Source organism: Herpailurus yagouaroundi, unplaced genomic scaffold (assembly GCF_014898765.1).
Source record: "Herpailurus yagouaroundi ecotype Mexico unplaced genomic scaffold, PumYag 203, whole genome shotgun sequence".
Taxonomy (NCBI): Eukaryota; Metazoa; Chordata; class Mammalia; order Carnivora; family Felidae; genus Herpailurus; species Herpailurus yagouaroundi.
The window spans coordinates 5,340,773-5,361,621 of NW_024412434.1; the positions used below are offsets into that span (position 1 = coordinate 5,340,773).

Here is a 20,849-nt window from a genome sequence, read left to right on the forward strand (position 1 = left end):
CTTCTCTGAGTTCTGTGAGCTGCTCTAGCAAGTTAATTGAACCCAAAAAGAGGGTAATTGGAACCTCCAATTGATAAGCAGTCTGTCAGAAGCCCAGATGATATAGCCTGGGCTTGCCAGCTGGCATTTAAAGATGGGGAGGTGAAGCACTCTTGTAGGATTGAACCCTTAACATGTGGGATCTGACACTGTCTCCTGGTACGTAACGTCAGAATTGAGTTGAACTGTAGGACCCCAATTGGTGTCCAAGAATTGTTTATTGTTGCTGTGAGGAACCAGCCCCCTCCTTCCCACATACTGGACTTGTGTCCAGAGCCCCCTTAATACTCCACAATAATATCCTTCACAGAGGAGGAGAAATAAAGACAACTTTCAGAATGATGAAATTGGAGAGAATTTGTTACTGGTATTTTCTTGATAAACAAAATAACAAGTGTAGTTCCATAGGCAGAAGGAAAAATAACCTCAAATGAAACTATGGAGATTAAGGAAGAAGGTACTAAAACAGTAAATATGTGGGTATGATTTGTGGGGCACACATGTATGTGCATATGTGTGGGTACTCACATGTCTAAAATATGGCAATAATAATATGAATGATGAGAGGCAAGTAAATATAGTCAAATGTTCTGGAAGTGGTGAAAGTACTAATTTATATCAGATTTAATAAATCAAGAGACTTGCTGTAATCTCTGATCTCTTTTATAATCAAGAGTAGTAAAAAGACTTAGATACAGAGGACAAACTAGGGGTTGCTAGAGGGGAGGTGGGTGGGGGGAATGGGCTAAATGGATGACGGGTATTAAGGAGGGCACTTGTTGGGATGAACACTGGGTGTCCTATGGAAGTGATGAATCACTGTGTTCTACTCCTGAAACCAATACTACACTGTATGTTAACTAACTTGAATTAAACAAAAAAAATAAATTTAAAAAAAGAGTAGTAAAAAATATACAGTTAATAAGCTATAGTAAAGGAAGTGAAATACTGAAAACCATAAGATTAAAAAAAAGGCAAAAAAGGGGAGACAAACAGTAATGTAGGATAGGTGGGAAAAGAGAAAACAAAACAAACATAATAAAACATAAAAATAATACATGAAATGTAAACAGATTAAATGTTTCACTTAAAAGTTTATCGTACTATATGAAACAAAACCAAAACTTACAAATATACCTTTTATAGGAGTATGCAAATATAAAAATACAAAAAATGTTTAAAGTAAAAGAACGGAGAAGATATACCATGTAAACATTAACAAAATGAAGCTGTTGGAGTTACAAATTAGACTTAGCGCAAAAAAGCATCATCAGAGATAAGGAGGGATATTTCATATTGATAACAGAGTCAGTATACAGAAAGATACAAAAATTCTAAATTTAATGCAGCTGTTTACATAGCCTCAAAATATGGAAATCTAGAACTGTCAGAACTGAAAGAAGAAATATACATATTCACAAACATGGTGGGAAATTTTAACACATCTCTCCCTTAATAACAGAACTTGTTGAGAAAAAATCAGCAAGGATATAAAAAATTTAAATGATACCATTAATTAATTTGCCCTAATTGACGTGTGTGTACCCACAATAGTAGAATGCATGTTCATTTAAAGTGCGTATGTAACATTTACCAATATTGGCCATATGTTGGGCAATAAAGAAAATTTCAACAACTTTCAGTGGATTCAAATCATACAGAGAATGCTCTCAGACTAGAGTGGAGTTACATAAGAAATCAGTATCAAAGGGAACTATAAAAGTCACATGTGCATGGATACACTTTGTTCGTTTGTGTTTTGAGAGAGAGTGGTTGGGGAGAGGGGCAGAGGGGCAGAAGGAGAGGCAGAGAATCTTAAGGAGGCTTCATGCCCAGCGATGAGCCTGACGTGGGTCTTGATTGCACAACTGTGAGATCATGACCTGAGCCAAAATCAAGAGTCAGACACATAACCAACTGAGCCACCCAGGTGCCCTGAAGCAGTACATTTTTGAATAACCCAGAGGTCCAAGAAGAAATCACAATGGAAATTTAAAAATATTGTAACTGAATGATCTTGGAAATGTGACAGTTCACCTTCTATAAATAAGCAAAGGACAGCAAATTAAACCCACAGAAGTAGAAGGATGGCAGTAATAACATTAAAAGAAAAAAATAGTAAGTGTACAAGAGTAGAGATTAGTAAAACCAAAAAATAGTCATTTGAAAAAAAAACTAATAAAACTGATGATAGAGAATAACCCATAAAGCACAAAAACAGGTGGCCATCATCACAAATTCTAGAGATATGTAAAAGGTAATAAGAGGATCTTATGGAAATATTCCAACAAATTTGAGAATTTAGATAAAATGGGCAAATTCCAGGGGGAAAAACTTCCCAAGACTGACACAAAACAAATAGAAAGGAGAGAATCTGCCCTAGACAAAGGGTAATCTCCCTCATATTTAAAGAGCCCTTCGAAATGAAGAAGTGAAAGACCAACAATCCAGTAGAAGAATGAACAAAGGAAAGAAGAGACTAGCAGCTATGTAAGTAATAAGGGATTCATTATAGGTGGGTGCTAACCTAGTGAGCGAGAGTTGAATGAGAAGGGGGATACGCACCACCCTCTTCTTTCAGTCATTCCCAATTGTAAATGCTTTGGTTTCTGCAGTTTGGAGACCTTGCTATAACTCTATTATTATTACTACTACTGCTGTTCTTATTTGAGACCTCAATTCACTCTTCTCTTGGTAGATGCTGCTAGATGGACCTTATCAAGCCTTAGAAACTGTATTTTACTGCCATTCAGCTTTGGAATTCTTGTAATTATTTATCTTTCCACTCCCAAGAAGACGCTATCTTAACTCATCTTGGATTCTCAGCTTCTTCGTTTGGTGATTGATTAAAGGGGACACAATGGGAAAATTACATTTGAAATGTAAGGGATCTGATTTTTTTTCAAAGTTGTATTTCACTATTTTTTCAAAACAGATCATTGGAAAGAAAAACTTCCCCATATGACAGAGATATTTGTATCTGAGGCTAATTTCAAACAACTTACCTATTTTTGAAAACTCAATTTCTGAGAAGTCTGTTAGGCAGTAAGATCTATTAAGACTCTTGTCTCAGTCACTTTTGGATGAGTTTATACCTGGGCTCAAGGCACCAGAGTATGTGTGACATTTACTGATATAGTCTGTATTGACATAGATTTTCAAGTCCCTGTCCTATGCTGCTTTGGGTTGGGATAAGCAACACAGAACTGTTAACTCATTTTGAAAATGACTACATTTTCCATGGCATTCAAAAGGGAAGGAGAAAAACATCTTTCACTTAGTGAATATGGAAGTTATTTGTCCAGAGACTGCCCTGTTTTCCTTCATTTCACCTAAACAGAGAGATCAATCTGCATGGTTTTCGCTTGTCACACCAGTCATCAATAAAAGGCACATGGTGTCTTTCTCCAAGTAGCTGAGTCTGCTTGAAACTTTAATAGTACTATTTTATGAGCTGAACTGCTTCAAGTTTTTCTCTTAGAGAATGGTTATATTTTATTGAGAATAATTGTGCTGCCAGGTAATGGAAAATAAACATTAAACACTGATACTATCATCCTCTTGACTTGTCTAATTTTCCTAGTTCATAATGCATTGTGGCTAGACTGATGAAATCAAACCGTTAATGGTAAATTACCTGTCAGACTGATTTGTCTGCTCTGTTCATTATCTTTGGTGAAAATACAGCTGAGATGGTGTGTGTGTGTGTGTGTGTGTGTGTGTGTGTGTGTGTGTGTGTGTGTTGTTTTAATTTACTTGAGTTTAGAGTAGAAGTTGGAAATGCCTCTTTACAGAAAGTAAACTTAGTGTGTGTATGTTTAAAATAAAATAGCTACCCACTCATAACTGATGTTCAAAATATAGTCATCAAGCTCTTACTGTTTCGGATTTATCTTGGGGTCCTAGAAAACAATAGTGGAAACTCTTCTGGTTGTCCCTCTTTACTACCCAGAGGGATTTTAAGACAGGCCTATACATACCACTGTGCTAGGCACTGAACACAGAAGGTTTTCCAGCTCCTTCGGTGATTGAAGATGAAAACAGCTTTGCCATAACTACATGAAGGCCTTTCAAAGAACAAAATGGAAGCCATAAACTGATTCCTAAGTAGACCAAAGTGTAGTTCTACTCAAAAACTTAGGAAACGTTCTTTTGGATCTGGAGACGAGTGGCAAAAATTTTAAGCTGTTTTTTTTTTGTTTGTTTGTTTGTTTTGTTTCGTTGCCTTAAGTTTGAAATATCATTTTTGAAAAATCCTTTTGTTAAATGAGGAAGAACTTCCTTCAGTATCAGCCTCTCCTGCCATGAGGTTTTGGACACTCAAGGACTGCTTGAACTGTGTGTCTGTGAGTGGAAGACAGGAGGAAAGCCATCATGGACTGAAGCAGATCTTGGACAAGAGGAAGAAAGTGGCTCCGTCACCATAGTCATGGGGACACCTCTGTGGGGCGGCCAGACTCAGAACCCTCTGCAAAACTGGGTTTCCCCAGCTCATCCAGGTTCTCTATGCTAGGGAGTGCTGTGCTTTGGTATATTTATTCTAGTGAAGTTGGGAAGGACATGGTTCAGAGAGGACCTCCGATGTTCGCTCCTTGATTCCTAGCCAACCAGACAGTAGGTTCCAGAGTAGATGCTGCTGCCTCAGAGCAGTGCTGGGTTCAGTGGGGCTCTGGGATGACACTGAGGCATGGGGGTTAAGAGTGTGCAGGCGCCAGGATCAGAGACTGAGTTCTGACCCCAAATTTCTCAGTTGAAGATGAAGCAAATTTCTTGAACATTTTAGGACTTTGATTTCTTTGTTTGTAGAATGAAGACATTAATACCTTCTTCACAGTTTTTAAAATAAAGATTAGATGAGATCATGTATTTGGAGCACTTTGCATAGTGCCTGGTTTATAGTAAGTACTCAATAAGTACTTATTAGTCATATAGCATAATGTGATATTGTTCCAGCTACAATCCTATAGTAAAATTTTTCATATATTGGGTTTTATTTGGACCTTATAAGAACCCTGAGAAGTAGGTGGGTGGGTCTTATTATTCCATTATACAAGAGGAGAAACTAAATTGCAGGAAGATCAGTGCCTGGCAAAGGGCAAAAGATAAGTGGCGAAGTTGGGGCAAGCTCTGTGTTCTGAGCTCCCTCAATTCAGCCATTCAAAAATAATTTTTAGTATTTCCTATGTGTTAAATACTAGAATTTATGATGAATATTACCAGATATATTTCCTGCTACCAAGGTGTTTATAGTCTTGTGAGGGACAGAGATATTAATCAAATAAGCCCACTAATAAATGTCTAATTCAAAACTGATTTAAGTGCTCTGGCAGCAAGGAAGGAAGTTTTATAAAGGTGTATTTACAAAGGGGCCTGACTTAGACTTGAGGTCAGATCAAACTTCCCTGAGGAAATGCCGCTGGAGCCAAGGTCAAGAGGATGAGTATGGGTCAGCTGATCATGGAGCAAATGTTGAGCCCCAAGGGGAAGGCCGGGGGCGGGAGAGTGTGGGAGCTTCCAGGAAATGGGAGGAAGCCAGTGCAGCTGGAAGACACAAAAGGCAGAGAGGAGGCAGAGAGTGGTGAGATGGAGGTGGTGATGGGAGGTGGTAATGGTGGTTGCTAATATTTATTGACTCTGTGCATACCACGTAAGCTGGGCCCATCTGGGACCACCTTCCACTAGATTCTGAGGGTGAGTTTCCTTGTGAATCTGGGCTGCAAATCCATTCTAGGGCCAGTGGCCAAGGATGTGTTCCTTTTGTTTTTTTCCTCGCCTTGCCTGCTAGCTGCAGAAGCGATCTACACTATGACCCCTGGGTTGTGTGTTTATGTGGGGTGGGGAGAATGGATTTGGGCCCAAGTGGAGGCCTCCATGTGGGGAGGGTGTCCTGTTGGGTTCCCTGTCTCGGTGGATCCCCAAGCCTTGGTTTCCGTTTTCTTGCCCCAACAGGCTGTTAAAGTAAAACCCATTTAGTTTGCCCATTTTTAGCTCTGAAGGTGAAAACAGCTGAGATGCTTTCATGTTTTGCTACCTCTGTGGGTTCCCATTTCTGCTTTGAGTCCAGCCTGGTAGTTACTATCTGGTCAGCTTAGTGATGCTTTTAAGGAATTTGCTTCTATTTTATCCAGTATGTTTTTTTCCCCCCAGTGGACATCTTGGTCTGAAAATCCAGTGTGCCATTGAAGGAATCAAAAATCCACCTATTACTGGCTTCTTCTCTCTCTGCCTGTGGAAATCTTATGTAATATGAGAGTGATATGGGGCTTTTTCCCCCCAGGAGGAATTAAGTAAATGAAGAATTGTTTTTATTGTGGAAACACATATATTACACAAAATTTACTATTTTAACCATTTTAATTGTGTACTTCAGTGGCATTAAGTACATTCACAATGTTGTGCAGCCATTGCCAGAACTTTTTCATCATTCCAAATAAGAATTTTACACCCATAACCATAACTCCTATTTTCCCGACCCCAGCCCTTAGTAACCTCTAATCCCTCTAATCTACGGTCTCCATGAATTTAATGACTTTATGTGCCTCAGATAAGTGAATCACACAATATTTGTCCTTTTGTGTCCGGCTTATTTCACGTACCAGAATGTTTTCAAGGTCCATCTATGTTGTGGCATGTCAGAACTTCTTCCATTTTATGGATTAATCATACTAATTGTACACATACATGCCACATTTTATCCATTCATCTGTTAATGGAAACTGATTTGTTTCCACCTGTAGGCTATTGTGAATAATGCTGCTGTAAACATTAGTGTGCTGGTATCTGAGTCCCTGCTTTCAGTTCTTTTGGGTATGTACCTAGGAGTGGAATTGCTGGGCCATATGATAAATCAGTGTTTAACTTTTGAAGTCACTCTTTCCGACATAAACGTTATTCCCTGGGGCTCTCCCAGCACAGATCCTCAAACCCAAGTTTCTCTGAGACAGCATCCTGCCCATGTGCTCCTGTAACTCTTATGCTGGCCCTGTGACTACACAGATGGTACTTACATGCATCTCCTGGGGCTTCCAGGAGGGCAAGGTCTGTCTGTGTCTAGCATGGTGCCTGGCATGCTGAATGAATTAATTCCTTTGATGAGTGTTATTATACTCTGCCCTTACAAAGGTTGTGGCCTTGGAACATGGCCTCTGAGAATCAGTTCCCCCTTGATCTAGCCTGAGGATAGAAGTAGCCTGGACCAAAGGCTCTGAGCTAAGCCACACCCTGTGGACACAGGAACTTCAGATCTGCCCTGGATTCTAAGGGTGAGGATTCTTTTTTTTTTTCTTTTAATTTTTTAAAATGTTTATTTATACTTGAGAGAGAGAGAGACACAGAGAGACAAAGTGTGAGTGTGGAAGGGGCAGAGAGAGAGAGGGAGACGCAGAATCTGAAGCAGGCTCCAGGCTCCAAGCTGTCAGCAGAGCCCGATGGGGGGCTCAAACCCATGAACCGTGAGACCACGACCTGAGCCGAAGTCGGAGACTCAACCGACTGAGCCACCCAGGCGCCTCAGATTCTTTTTTTTTCTTTAATGTTTATTTATTTTTGAGAGAGAAAGAGAGGGAGAGAGCAGGAAGAGGGCAGAGAAAGAGAGGAACGGAGGATCCAAAGCTGGCTTTCTGTTGACAGCAGAGAACCTTATGCAGGGCTTGAACTCACAAACTGTGAGATCATGACCTGTACCCAAGTCGGACGCTTAACCAACTAACCCACAGGGCTCCCCTAAGGGTGAGGATTCTAAGTGTGAGGACGGATCCACCTGGAGCAGGGCACCCACAGCAGAGTTACGCCCATGCTGGGTGTTAATCACTGGCCAAGGCTGGGAGCTTGTGCTGGCCCGAGTGCTTTTCCTTACTCTTAAGAGCATCAGCGGGCTTGTACAACAATCTTCCCAGAGGCTAGATCTGGAAACAACTGAACACTTTTCTTTTTATTCCCATTAGGTTTTTCTTCCTTTTAAACAATTGCTGTGAAGTATACATAATATAAAATTAACCATTCTGACCATCTTTACAGTGTCGTGAAACTTTCCCACTCATTTTGAAAAGATCTCTGTAGTCAAAAGAGATTTTGCCTTTCTAAATACTAAAAAGAGCTTTTCCCTTAAGGAAGCAGAATGCTCCCCCAGGTATGTGATTTTCAACAATGTGCACAGCATTACAAATAGAATAGGTAGACACGACAAGGCAGACCCTGGGCTGGTGGAGAGAGAGCCACAGTTCCTCCTTCTTCTTTCCCTTCTCTCCTCACCTTCCCTTTGTTTCCATAGTACTGGAAGTCAATACAAGTGAGGTTGTTCACCTCCTCCCAGAGGCATCAGCATCTTTGATGATGTCTGCAGGAACCCGTGCTGCTCTGTGAATAATAGTGATTAATTCCTGCTTTTGTCTGCAGTAGGTGATGGGGGTGGGGGGCGGGAAGCCAAAGCAAAACGAAAGAGAGGGAGCTGAAGGCTCTATTTATGTATTTATTTATTTATTTTTACCAAACTAAGAGTTTTTAAGTGATTAACCTGTTAGGTTTTATTTCGGTGTCACTGTTTCGGAGCAAGTGTCATTTCAGAAATGTTGCAGCTGCAAAGTAGAGCCCTGACGTGGTCAGAGATGTGGGCTCAATGTCTGCGCTGGTCCGTCCCGCTCCAGTGGTGGGACCACCTTGCTTCCACCATTCGAGGGGGAATGTCACCCCCAATCTCCGCGGTCATGGAATCAGAATTGATAGATCTGGAAGGACCAGAGGGAACAGATCCAGGGTCCCATTTTGCAGACTAGTTCATTGTGGCTGTCAGTGAGAAGTGCCTTTTAGCTGAGACAGACCCAGGAGCAGAGGCAAACTGTCCTGAAGGAACCAGCACACTCCTCTCCCCGCCAGACTGCAGGACTGTCTGCACCAGGTTGGGTAGTGTGGGGCCCAAGGCGGCAGCTCTAGGGCCCAAGATTCTCCCAGGGCTCTGGCGTAGGAGGTTGGGGGGTCCCTGGGCTTCTTGCCCCACCTCTGCTGCTCAAAGCCTGGCTTTCAAAGTTGTAGGACAGTCACAGACCCCCTTCTTCCTTTCTTTTTCTTCCTTTTGACCCAGGCGGTGGGCCTGTTCAGACCCCCCAGGCTTACAAGAGCCTTCCCAAAGACGTGGGCCTGTTGTTGATTTACGGGGACACGGCTCCTCTGTGTGCGCCTGACTGCATAACTTAACGGGATCTGTCACCTTCAATAGACTGCCACACAGCTGCGTGCGGGAGCAGCTGCCTTCTCTGCCTTTGTTTGGTCTCAGCGCTCCTCTCCTCCAGCAGCGGGGCCCTCTCTCCTCCCGGCACCTTGATTAGTACTGACTGTCTCTGCCCTCCAAGTGCTTCGCTTGGTCCCCGTATATACAGTGTCTTGCACACAGTTTACGATAGTGACAGTGAGCAAAGGTCGTCTATAAACACTGAGTCGTGGGTGGTAGCATTAGCTCTTAAAAATCATAATCAGCTCTCCTGGTGGCCTCTTAAATTCGTGTGCGGCTTTTCTTCTCACCCATAAAATAGGCTCCTTTAGACAGAGGCCCCAGAGTTGGCAAGCGTACAGAGCACATGTTTGGCCATGGGTGCCTCAAATGACAGTACAATCCCCAATTTGGGCTGAGAGTCCGTGTGCCCCTCTAAACACACGCGTGCGTGCACATACATTCTGTCACACTGAACACCCATGCACGTGCACTCCCTCTCGTGCATCCAGAGTCCGAGGTGCAGCGGGAGGGCAGCCAGGCCGGGAAGCTGGTGCATGGGCCACAGCAGGCTCACGGCCGAATGGACGTGCACAAACGGCTTCCCCTTTCACTCCGTGATGGCTTGCTCTCTACTGTCAGATCTCAGTGCCTGCGACCTGTCCCTCGCCCCATCTCAGGGAGCATCTGATATCATTTAAGAAGGCCTCACCCAGGGGCACTTGTGTTGGCTGCTGGGGTTGTGGAGTGAAATCCCACAGAGTAGGTGGCCAGGGTGTCTGAGAGTGTCATGCCTGCTGCCGCCAGGCCGCTTGTCGCTAAGTGCCACCGGTTCCTCATGGGCACCAGAGTGGACCTTGGGACAGGAGCTAAAACGGCATGCTGACTGGTCACAGCCTAGGCAGTGCTGCCCAGAGGAAGGAACGCGGGATCCCCAGACAGATGCATGCGGGCTCACCAGCTCCTGGCCATTCCACTTCCTGGCTGTGAGACCTTGGGTGAATTATTAACTTAACCCTGGAGCCTCAGTTTCCTCATCTATAAAAAATGAAAATGAAAGAACCTACCCTCAAGGTGCTGTTAATAGGAGTTAAAAAAAAGAATATGTGTAAAGGGCCAATTGTTTTATTGGGGCTCGATACATGGCAGCTATAATAAATACTATTATTATTTTATGATCTCTTTGGCCCAAGGCTTTGATCCCGGGATAAGGAAACAAGTGTCGGGCCACATACAGCCCTGACAGACCCAGGGCTGATTTCAGCAGCAGGGCCAGTAAAAACCTCACCTTTTCGATGTGTGTGTAACAGGAAGGAAGCCCCTAGGTATGGCAATGACAGGCAACCCAGGGCTTCTGTCCAACTCATTCCCTAACTCTTCTGGGGCTCATGTGCTCCGCCTGGCACTGGTGTCTCTTGGTTTGGGACCCAGCCCTCCTCTGTGGTGAGCGCAGGAAGAGAGGGGGAATGTGGGACTCTGAATGGCCATGGCCAAGGATGGGCCGTGAGTCCTAGGTCACCTCAGATATCTGCCCTGGGCTCCCATCAGTCCCAGAAGAGCTGCTAAAATAGGTATGGAGAGGCCAGGTGCACTCACCAGCCATTCGGTGTCAGCATCAACAAGAAACCAAAGCAAGCCCCCACCTTCAGAGGTGGGAAGACTGGAGATGAGGGACCACAGGGATGTGAGGGCTGAGCAGAACCCACGGGAACACAGTTTGGGACCCATTACCTCAGGCCAAAGACTTAACATTTCCCAGATGCTAGACGCGCCATTTCGGTTTAGCACATAAAGAGCAACTCTCTCCTCTTGACATGACGATCCCAACTCACGTTGTCTGGCATGTGAAGAGAACAAGCCATGAAGTCTTGTGAGGTTCCTTGGAAGAACCGTGTTATAATGACACAAGTCATTACTTAAGGCCAAGCTGACAGAAAGTCTGCCCCAGGACCGAGCTGGATGCTGGGAAATGTGCCTGCTGACTCACACTTTCTTCTCCCCCTCCGCCCAAGTACCTGGTGCCCATCCAGTTTTCAGGCAGCTCATGGCTCACCTGGACTGCTCTCATGAAGCTGAGTCTTGACTCCAGGCCTCCCCCTCCTCCTTCCCCCACTCACATGAGCTCATCTCTGCTGAAGTGTTAGCGCTGAAGGTCAGACGTGTTCTCTTATCCTTTTCCTGGGTGATATGTGCCCTCCACACACACTTCACCCAGAAGGATGCAGGTTGGTGCAGGTGCAGATGAGCATGAAGTATTGTTGGACAAACATTTGAATTTGCCTCCTGCCATTTATGTGAGCAACTATCATATATGTGGTATACACTTTCATGTAGAAAATTAAATTATCATATATATCCTGTTTCTGAAACTTTTACCAGTCAGTATATTGTGACTATTTCCCCCATGTCTTTATATATAGTCTTCTATAACATAATTTTTTTTTAAATTTTTTTTTCAACATTTTTTATTTATTTTTGGGACAGAGAGAGACAGAGCATGAACGGGGGAGGGGCAGAGAGAGAGGGAGACACAGAATTGGAAACAGGCTCCAGGCTCTGAGCCATCAGCCCAGAGCCCGACGCGGGGCTCGAACTCACGGACCGCGAGATCGTGACCTGGCTGAAGTCGGACACTTAACTGACTGCGCCACCCAGGCGCCCCTATAACATAATTTTTTAATAACTGAAAAGTAGTCTCTTGTGGGGTACATGAATGACAATCCCTCAGGATGAGGGAAGAAAATATTGCAACTTCCTCCCATATGTCTTTTTATCCAAGTATAAGAACGAACTGGTTTACTGATACTCTAATACCTGGACTCACCATGGTGTTGCACCCAGTCTGCTAGTCCCCTGGTTATCTGTGGCCAATGCGGGTCCAACAGCGTTGTTTGCTTTTAGCAAATTCTGATTTACTGTAGTTTTTGAGTCTGGCTTAGAGATTTTGCCAGATTATATTCTTTTAGATAATAACCTTCATAAAATGAACAGGTAGCCAAAAAATCTTCCTCCAAAGAAAATGTAGAGCATGAGAAGAGAACAAGAAAATGGCAGAGTGGATTCTTCTTCAGCTTTGAGCATGAGCTCATCATAATTCTGATTAGATGTAAAAGAAAAAAAAACCCAATAGCATCAGATCTGAAAGTCAGCCAGAAATATATTCATATCTTGAGAAGATTATGTAAATAATGGATATATATTCATTTCATTCATGATGGCCTTACCTTAACTCTATATTACATACAGAGATATTAGCTTCTAAGGTATGAGCTAAGGAGAGTATCACCACAGGCAAAATGTTAAAAAGTAAACATCGAAAACATTCTCCCACCAATGTTTAAAGTCATGCAATATTTCAGTACTTAAACATTTTTGCTAAACTACTAATAATACATGCTCAGCAGCTTAAAAGCCACATACCATGGTAAAACTGGGCAAAGTAACACATGGAAAAAATGCAGGGATGAACTGAAATGTAGTATTTTGTCAGAAAATACTGTTGGAAGATGCAAGGAGAACAATTGCTGAATGTTTGAAGAAACAAGTATGAGAATACATAATGCCGTGCGGGAGTTTTGCCACAGAGTTGGATGAAAGTACATATGTTTCCAACATGATTCAGTTATGGCAGTTGCCAAATGCTGCTTCCAAAACAAAACACATGAATTTTGTTTTTGTAAGCCACTACAGGAAGGATAATTGAAGGACATATATTCTGAATATCAAATGAGATCTTTAACAATGGTTAAAACAACAACAACAACAACAGCAGCAACAACAAAGGATGGAAGTAATAAGTGCAGACAGGGCACCTGCTTTGACTTCAGGAACAAGATTCTTGAGCGTCATTGCACAGATAATGGTCTATCATGGTGGGGAATAGCGTCGTCCCTCGATCCTGGATGTCACAGTTCAAAATCCAGTGCTGCTCCTTGTCAGTGGTGTGACCTTGGGCCAGTTACCTAACTTCTCTGTGTCTGTTTCCTTCCCTGTAAAATAGGGATAGTAATTGTGTCTACATGAGGGCTAGTTGCAAAAAGCAAATGAATTCATATAGGTAGGGTGCTTAAACTATGCCTGGCACATAGTAAGTGCTCAACAAACATCAGCTAATAATTTATGCCACACTTGAAATTTATTTACAAACCTCTATAGCAAAGGATTTGAAGCTGGAAGTTCTATACTGAGTATCAGTGATGCGGTTCAGGTAATAAAATGAAGCTTTTAATATATAGTAGAACCTTTGCAATATTTTACATAATTTTAATACATTATATAAATATATATAATTTATATAATATGTTTATATAATATAAAATATTAAATATATATTATAATATAAAATATTCTAACGTATAGTACGTTAGAATAGAAAGGTCACAGAGAATGAGCAAAAAATCTTTTATGTACACAAAATTAGATGTGTATCATGTAGCAAATTACTTGAGTTAATAAATATAAAAATGACTTAGAAATTTTTGTGGCTTCCCATATTATGTTACTTGACTCTTAAAATATATAATTACATGGAATTTGTCTCATCAAATTATGGTGACATTTAAAAAAATAAATAAAACATAAAGCTTTTTGAAAGAAATAGGGCATTTAGATTTCCAATGTTCTATGACTTAATTGCTGGAAAAAAGTGCAGTTGTATATAAAAACTCTCATACACTCACTTTAAAATGTGGAAACAGAATTTGCTACCTTGTTTAAATATCTTCCAGTTAAGTTTTTAGTGTTTTGGAAGCATTTGTTTAAAATATAAAGAATGTAAGACCTATTGATTGACATCATAGCAGTAGAAAATTTACTCAGCCTAATTTCAATAAAAGTCTGTATACTTAGTACATGAGAAAGAAAAATTAATTTATTAATAAGTGTGTCCAATTATGCCTTTCTTCTATTTGTATGTGTCTTTATAAAAGATTGCTTCCAGTTATGGCAATTATTACAACCAAATATAAAAATATACTGACCTTTCCATTGTTGCATCACCAAATGTGAAGATAGGATTTTAAAAAATAATGGAGCATATCCAAAATCATGTCGCCCAAAGCCAAAATGTTTCTGTAGTATTAATGAATAAAATTAAAAAATTTGAATATTGGCCAAAATTTCCACATTGTATGTTTTGTAGTGCACATAACGTCTTTAGTTCAGTAGTACCCATATGTGACTCATTATAAACAAATATGTATTTATCAGGATGTGAACTAAAAAATTATATTTGATAGGAGTATGTGACTGTTGACTCGAAGTACAAGAGACCACTTAACTCTCTATTGTCGGGCACTTAAGTTATTTATAATTTTTTCCCTTTTGCCACATTCCTGCTTGTTTTCTGGAATAGATTCCTGGAAGTGGAATCAAAGAGTATTTGAAGGGAATATTTTTATAGTTATGTATTACAAGTTGCCTAGAGAGAGATAGTAAATCTGTAGTAATTGATGTGTTCACTGCCATCAATAAGAATGTATATCCCTTGCCCTTAGGTTTCTTCTAATCTGATTTCATGCTAGTAGGAGGAGAGGACTGTGGTCTATCTTAGGGCAGTCAGGTTGCCCAGGGGCTCTGGGGAAGACAGTTTTGGGCAGGGAGCCCAAGTGACCACAGACAATGGCCACCAAGGGCATCCTTTGCTTCAGGCATTTCCTCTCTGGATGATGAGCTCCCTGGGGACTTGGCATGGCTCTTGGGTCGGCAGCAGGGTGGGGTGCAGGATGGTGTGGGAACATGGTCATCTTGCTCGGAGGTGGGGGTAGGAGGTCAGCGAGTGAAGTTCTGTTTCTGGAAACTGTCTGTGGGATGATGATTGTTTACATGCTGCAGTGTCTAAGGATCAAAAGCGAGTGGAAAGAAGCCTCCTCCACTCTCAGGCCATGTGGAAAGCATTTATCTCCTGCTGGAAACCTTGCATGAGAACAAAAGCAAACCTTGCAGAATGCTTTCAGGCACTGCATCTTGTTTCCGGGTCTCTCAGCCTTTTGCTAACAGAGCAGAGTGGGACTTCCCACCAGAATCAGAAATGCCAGATTTTCCCAAGCAGAGTGGATGCACAGCAAATTGGTGGCATTGTGGTCTCCATTTTCCAGTCCTGCTAAGCTGGCACATTGTTCCATCTCAAGCTTTTTTCTCTGTCTGGAGACCAAGACAGAGTGGCTCCTAGTTGAAGGAGGTGTTAACCTCACAGACTGCATTTGTTTCTTGGCCTCGGATTCCCTTCTTAAGGGGCAGTTTGGGAGTGGGGGACAATGACTTGGTCAGATAAGCCTTTTTGGTACTACCGCTTACCATGCTGGCACCCAATAGCCTTGCCTTTGTGCAGGTGGGTCCTTGGGAGGCACAGAACCAGCCTTGCAGTGGGGGTGGGAGGGTTCTGCTTCTACCTTTGTCTCTGAACCCACAGGGAACCCTAATCTGGTGTCTCAGCAGCCCCATACTTCTCTCTTTCTGGGTCTTCCTAACCTGAAGTCTGTATTCCCAGCGAGGGGTGAATGCAGCTGCAGGGTCTGAAGAGAGGATAGTTGAACTTGCCCTCCAGGAGCAAAGGGCTTGGAGGTGACCACTGCTTCATGTCATTTCCTTAGGTGTCCAGGCAGCCAAAGAGACAGGAAGGCTTATTGAGGGATCTTCCAGAATAAGTAGGGAGTGGCTTTAGAGGCCAGATTAGCTTCTCCACTGGCCCTCTTAATCTATCCTCTCCCTCTCCTCTGAGACCTTACCTGGTCTGTCTCCAACTTGCCCAAACTTTCTCTTTCTCCATGCATATGTGTACACACACACACACACACACACACACACACACTGGTTCCTTCCATCCATCCATCCATCCATCCATCCATCCATCCATTCAAGAAGCCAACCAGCCAGCCATTTATCTTTTTCCCCCCCCATTTGTTCCTTCCTTCACCTACTCCTTCAGTCAATAAACATGAGGCTATTTTAAAGCAGATGGCTGTGGCTGAGAGAGGTCTGAGGGCTCTGACCCACTGCTCATAGGACCTCCCAGGACTTTGGACAGAATCTAGTTCAGAGCTTTGCAGGTCTAGAAGCTCATTTTTGTCCACTAGCCCAGAGGTTCATTCCAAAGAAGTCATAAGTGACTGATTTGTAAACCTAAAGGCCAAAATTAATTACAGCCCAAGTTAGACTGGGTGGGATAACCAGTACCAGTGTTTCCTCCTGGGGCAAATTAAAGTCCAGAACGGGGATGTTGACTCAAGATAATTGAATGGATTGCTTTTCCTCATGCCAAGAAGATTCCTCTCTAGATAATGCTATGCTCCATTAGCCACACAGCAGCCAGAGTGGTGTTTACAAAATGTAAATCAGATCATGCCTCTCCCCTGCTTAAAACCCTGCAATTGTTTTTCATTGGACTTAAAATTAAATTACAGCTCCTTAATAGAGAGTACGGAGTTCTGAAAGATCTGGCCCTGCCTCCCCTTTCCAAACTTCACCTCCTACCACTGTACCTCTGAGCACTTTGCTCCAGCCATCCACCCTCCTTTCTGTTCCTTCACTATCCAACTGAATGCCTCACTCCGTTCCTGCACTGGAAGTCTCTGCCAGCAGCTCCCACTACAGCCTGGAGCCTGTGTGCTCTAGGGGCAAGGGTTTTTGTATCTGTCTTGTTCACCAGCGTATCCCCGGTGCCAGCACAGAATAGGTGTTCAAAGGTTAGTTAAATGAATGGGCAGTACCAATTACTGATGGGGTAGGCTCCGCTTTGAACGTGGTGGAAAAGATTTTGAACTTTGCTCTATAGGATGCATTTTATAGTCCTTTATCTTTATCTTGTTTCTCCTCCTTCTCCTCCCCCTCCTCCTCCCTCTCCACTTCCTCCTCCTTTTCTTTCTTTCTTTGGTTAGACATCACCATGAACTTCCAATTTCTGTGCAGATGGTTAACCAATTTGACTGCTGTTTGTCTATTTTAGAACAGCATTGGAGAAATTATGAAACAAAAGGAAAAGTTGGATTTTAAGAATTAACCAGAAAACTAGGAGAAAATCATGGGGGCCTGAAAGCTGTTTTAAATTGGTACATGTGGTGGGGGAGGCAGGTGGCTGAAGGTGGGCAGAGACAGCAAGACAAGAATAGGCCAGAGGAAAGCTTCTGAGATTCTTCCCTTGCCCCACAAAAGCCTTTACCATCGACGAGATTGTAGGGGAGTTCAGTAAATGCCTGATGCTGGGGTAGAGGAGGTGGTCCAAGATGCCAAGATCTTTGGTGCCTTTGGTAAAATGAGGAAATCTATCCTTGGATGGCTGCAAGATTTTACAGGTACCCGATCCAACTGATTCTATGTTGTGGGTATGGGATATTTGGAAATTAAGAGAATCCAGCCATTAGCCACTATGCTGCTGATGCAATGCTTCATCACTCTGCCTTTTAAGGTTTGGAAATTTTGTGAAATCATCTGCAAGTCCTGCAGAGTCAAAGCCTATGTGTTGTAGAATCACTGGAATGCTTCAGAGCTTCAGATTGCGGCCAAGTTAAAGGCACCTTCTTCTTTCTTCAAGGAATCTACCTTGACTAATATCAGAAAACTCAGCTTGGTCCTTGTCTCCAGTTTCTGAGGGCTGGATGTGTATGTTGCCAATTATTATTGGACAGTATGAGAGGATGAAGAAGAGGGGGAGGCACAGCAAACCTGAGTCCCTGAGGAAAGCAGATGGTCCGAGCTGTCCAGCATGATGGGACAGAAAGGGCATAGTATTTCTGTTCTGAAAGCTGGGCTGCCTTGCGCAAGGTGCCCAGCATCTCTGAGCCTCAGACTTCTTATCTGTAAAGCGAGGGGGTGAGGGAGATTGTTTATCATCCCTGCGGGCTCTGACACCTGACACTTCAATCAAACCTCAGCCCAGAGCCATTCCACATCTCCTTGGGTTGAAGGGAAATTCATCTCCCTTGCAGATTAAACACCTATTGATTTTTTTTTTTCTTCTGGCAAGGGGGAATGAGACAGCTATTTCTTCCTCTGTAGACAGAAGGACAGAAAAAAAAGTCAAACCAGACTCCCATTCTGTGATTTTCTGTTCAGGCCTGAATGCTAAACAGCGTTGGCTCCCGGGGGGTGACTCAGCTTCCGCAGCTCATAGAAATTTAGAATTGGAAGGGTCCCGACAGACTATCCAGTCCTCTCTAAATTGAGGAAACAGAGACCCCCGGATGGAAGTGACACGGAATTAGGCGGTGATGGAACCCGAACTAGAGTGTACATAGTATATAGGATGAGCACATCTGATGGCCCTTTGCCACAGAAACCTTTCCAGGGCCAGCTGTTAGGGGCTGCTCAGGTTCTCGTATTGCTCCTTTATGTAAATACGATAATCCCGCTCACGTTTTGCCTCTCTGATTGGAGTTTTCATTAACCTCAATTGAGCCATCAGCCTAGCTTTCCTGTACAGAGAGCATGGCTTCAGGAAGGCGACTCTCCACCCTTTGTAAGAAGACGCGGCCGGTGATTGGTGGCTTCAGGAGCGCCGGAGCCGACCACCAATGGGGAGCGCGAGGAGGCGGGGCATTCTGGGGCAGGGGCGGGGCGGAGCTGCGGAGCGGCAGGTTCCTGGGCTGGGGGTGGTGCGAGGCCCGGCGCGGTCGCCGTGGTTACCGCACCCCGGCTGCGGCTGATCAGTAAACACTAATTACGCCCGCCACCCAGGTGCCGGGGCGGCTTGCTGAAGACTGAAAAACACCTCAATCCCACTCCGGGACTTTGGTATGGTTTTTAATTTTACGGCTGCTGTCCTCGAATCTGTCCAAGCGCATTAGTATTACGTGCGAGGTTTCCCGACAGGACTTTGACGGATGTTGCCCGGAGAGAAGCTGCTTTCCCGGGCAGAGAAAAGCTTCCTTTAGAGGCCTGGATGGACGAGCCCTGCTGTACCCGCCTGGACCTGATGCAAGCGCTTGGGTGGAGCAGTCCTTGATGGAGCAGAAACATCGTTTTCTGTGTGAGGGCCCGTAATGGCCCAGGTGGACAGCCACGCAGACACACGCGCCACCTCCCCCAGAAATCAGTCCCAGGCCAGGGGTGCAGGGGAGCGGCTTCGCCCGGGAGACTCACGAAGAGCGCCACCGCAAAACTCAGACTCTTCCGCCCCAGCACGCTGTCGCTGCCCCCGCTGTCCTGCCCGCGAGCAGTGGGGACACAGACGCGTGCACACAGACCGCCGGGGCCACTTCATGGGCACGCCTAGTCTCACGCACGCGGGCGGGCGCTCACCATACTGCTCCAGTCCCCTCCCAGCCCCATAGCACCCTCTAGCGGGGATAACGTGCTCCCTTGTAGGCGCACCGACCGACCGGACTTGAACCTAGCACCAAGCGCCCACCCTCCTCCTCCCTTAGCTCGGTGCTGCAGCTGAGGCTTCTGCAGGTTTGTTTGATCACCTGCCTTTCTACTTCTTCTGCGTTTATGACCCTGCTGACGCCCGGGGAGAGGGCAGCATAGCTAGCCAATCAGGATGCTCTAAAGGTCAAGGTAATGCCCATTTCCCGATTTGATTCACATACTTCACAATTCTTGTTCTCATGACAAAACGTGGCAGTCAGCACTAAATGTGACGTATCCCCTATCTTCTGGCAACCGAAAGAATAAAATGCTGAAAATATAAACAAACCCTTTTTATTAGAATTAGAGGTCAGTTCTCTTAAATGGTTATAATTCTTCTCACCTGGGACCTGTCTTCAGTCTTAACGCGCTGACATGAGATGAGTTGGTCTGCATCCCAGGCATCCCTTGTTTCCCTTATCACTTTTTAAAAAGTCTTTTTAAGTGAGGGGAAGGGGCGGAGAGCAGAGGGAGAGAGAATTCTAAGCAGGGTCTGTGCTGTCAGCAGGAAACCAGACGCGGGGCTCAAACTCTCAGAACTGGAAAGATCATGACCTGAGCCAAAATTCAAGAGTCCGTGGCTTAACCCACTGAGCCACCCAGGGGCCTCTCCCTCATCAATTTAGGTAATTTTTTTTTCCTTCAGCTGTCAAAACACAGACCCCCTTTTATGAACTTTACCCTGTAGAAAAATGACCCATTTGAAATCCTTCAGTTTGTAAGCTTAAATTTCATTGGAGGTTAGAGTAGGTTCGCGGATGAAGGGACTGGAAGGATAGGAATGAATGTACACCTGTGGAGTCACTTTCTTTCATATAAGGTGCCTGAGCCTTTCAGTACACTGAACCCACTCTCTTTCCCACCTTTGAAAAAAAAAAAAGTGTGCTTTCATCATAGTTTCTGTGCTTGAAAACCCAAGGCAACTCCTGGTTTCGCCCTAATGTACTAAAAACAAACTCGTGCCTCTGCAATCTGAGGCCTGGAGCTACAGGTCTCGTGAAACCAACCTGACTGCAGATGTTGTTCTGACTTCCACGCTTCGCCCTTCTCAGGACACTTTCCTTTTATCCCTCCAACTCCACCTGCACATTCCCCATCTCCATTCACATCTGGTCGGTCCCGCAGTTCAGCCCTTCGCTGCTTTTGCCTCGGTAAGTAGCAGAGTAAGGGCCTTTCAGATGGGAGGGTTAGTCCAGTCCTGGGTTAGAGGCCTCTGGTTCCCACAGGGTCTGGTTCTAGCCTTCATGTGGTCCTTGGTGTGTGGAGC

General features: G+C 44.0%; 1 long non-coding RNA gene across 2 annotated transcripts in view; it reads left to right on the forward strand.

Annotated features, from left to right (window-relative positions):
• The first annotated feature begins 18,824 nt into the window (after window positions 1–18,824).
• Window positions 18,825–20,849, forward strand: part of LOC121014644 (uncharacterized) — a 32,273-nt gene continuing 30,248 nt past the window's right edge. The window contains exon 1 of one of the 2 annotated variants that reach the window (XR_005783326.1): window positions 18,825–19,732. This is a non-coding gene — a long non-coding RNA (uncharacterized LOC121014644). The remainder of the gene's footprint in view (window positions 19,733–20,849) is intronic. The other variant, XR_005783325.1, reaches the window with a different exon arrangement.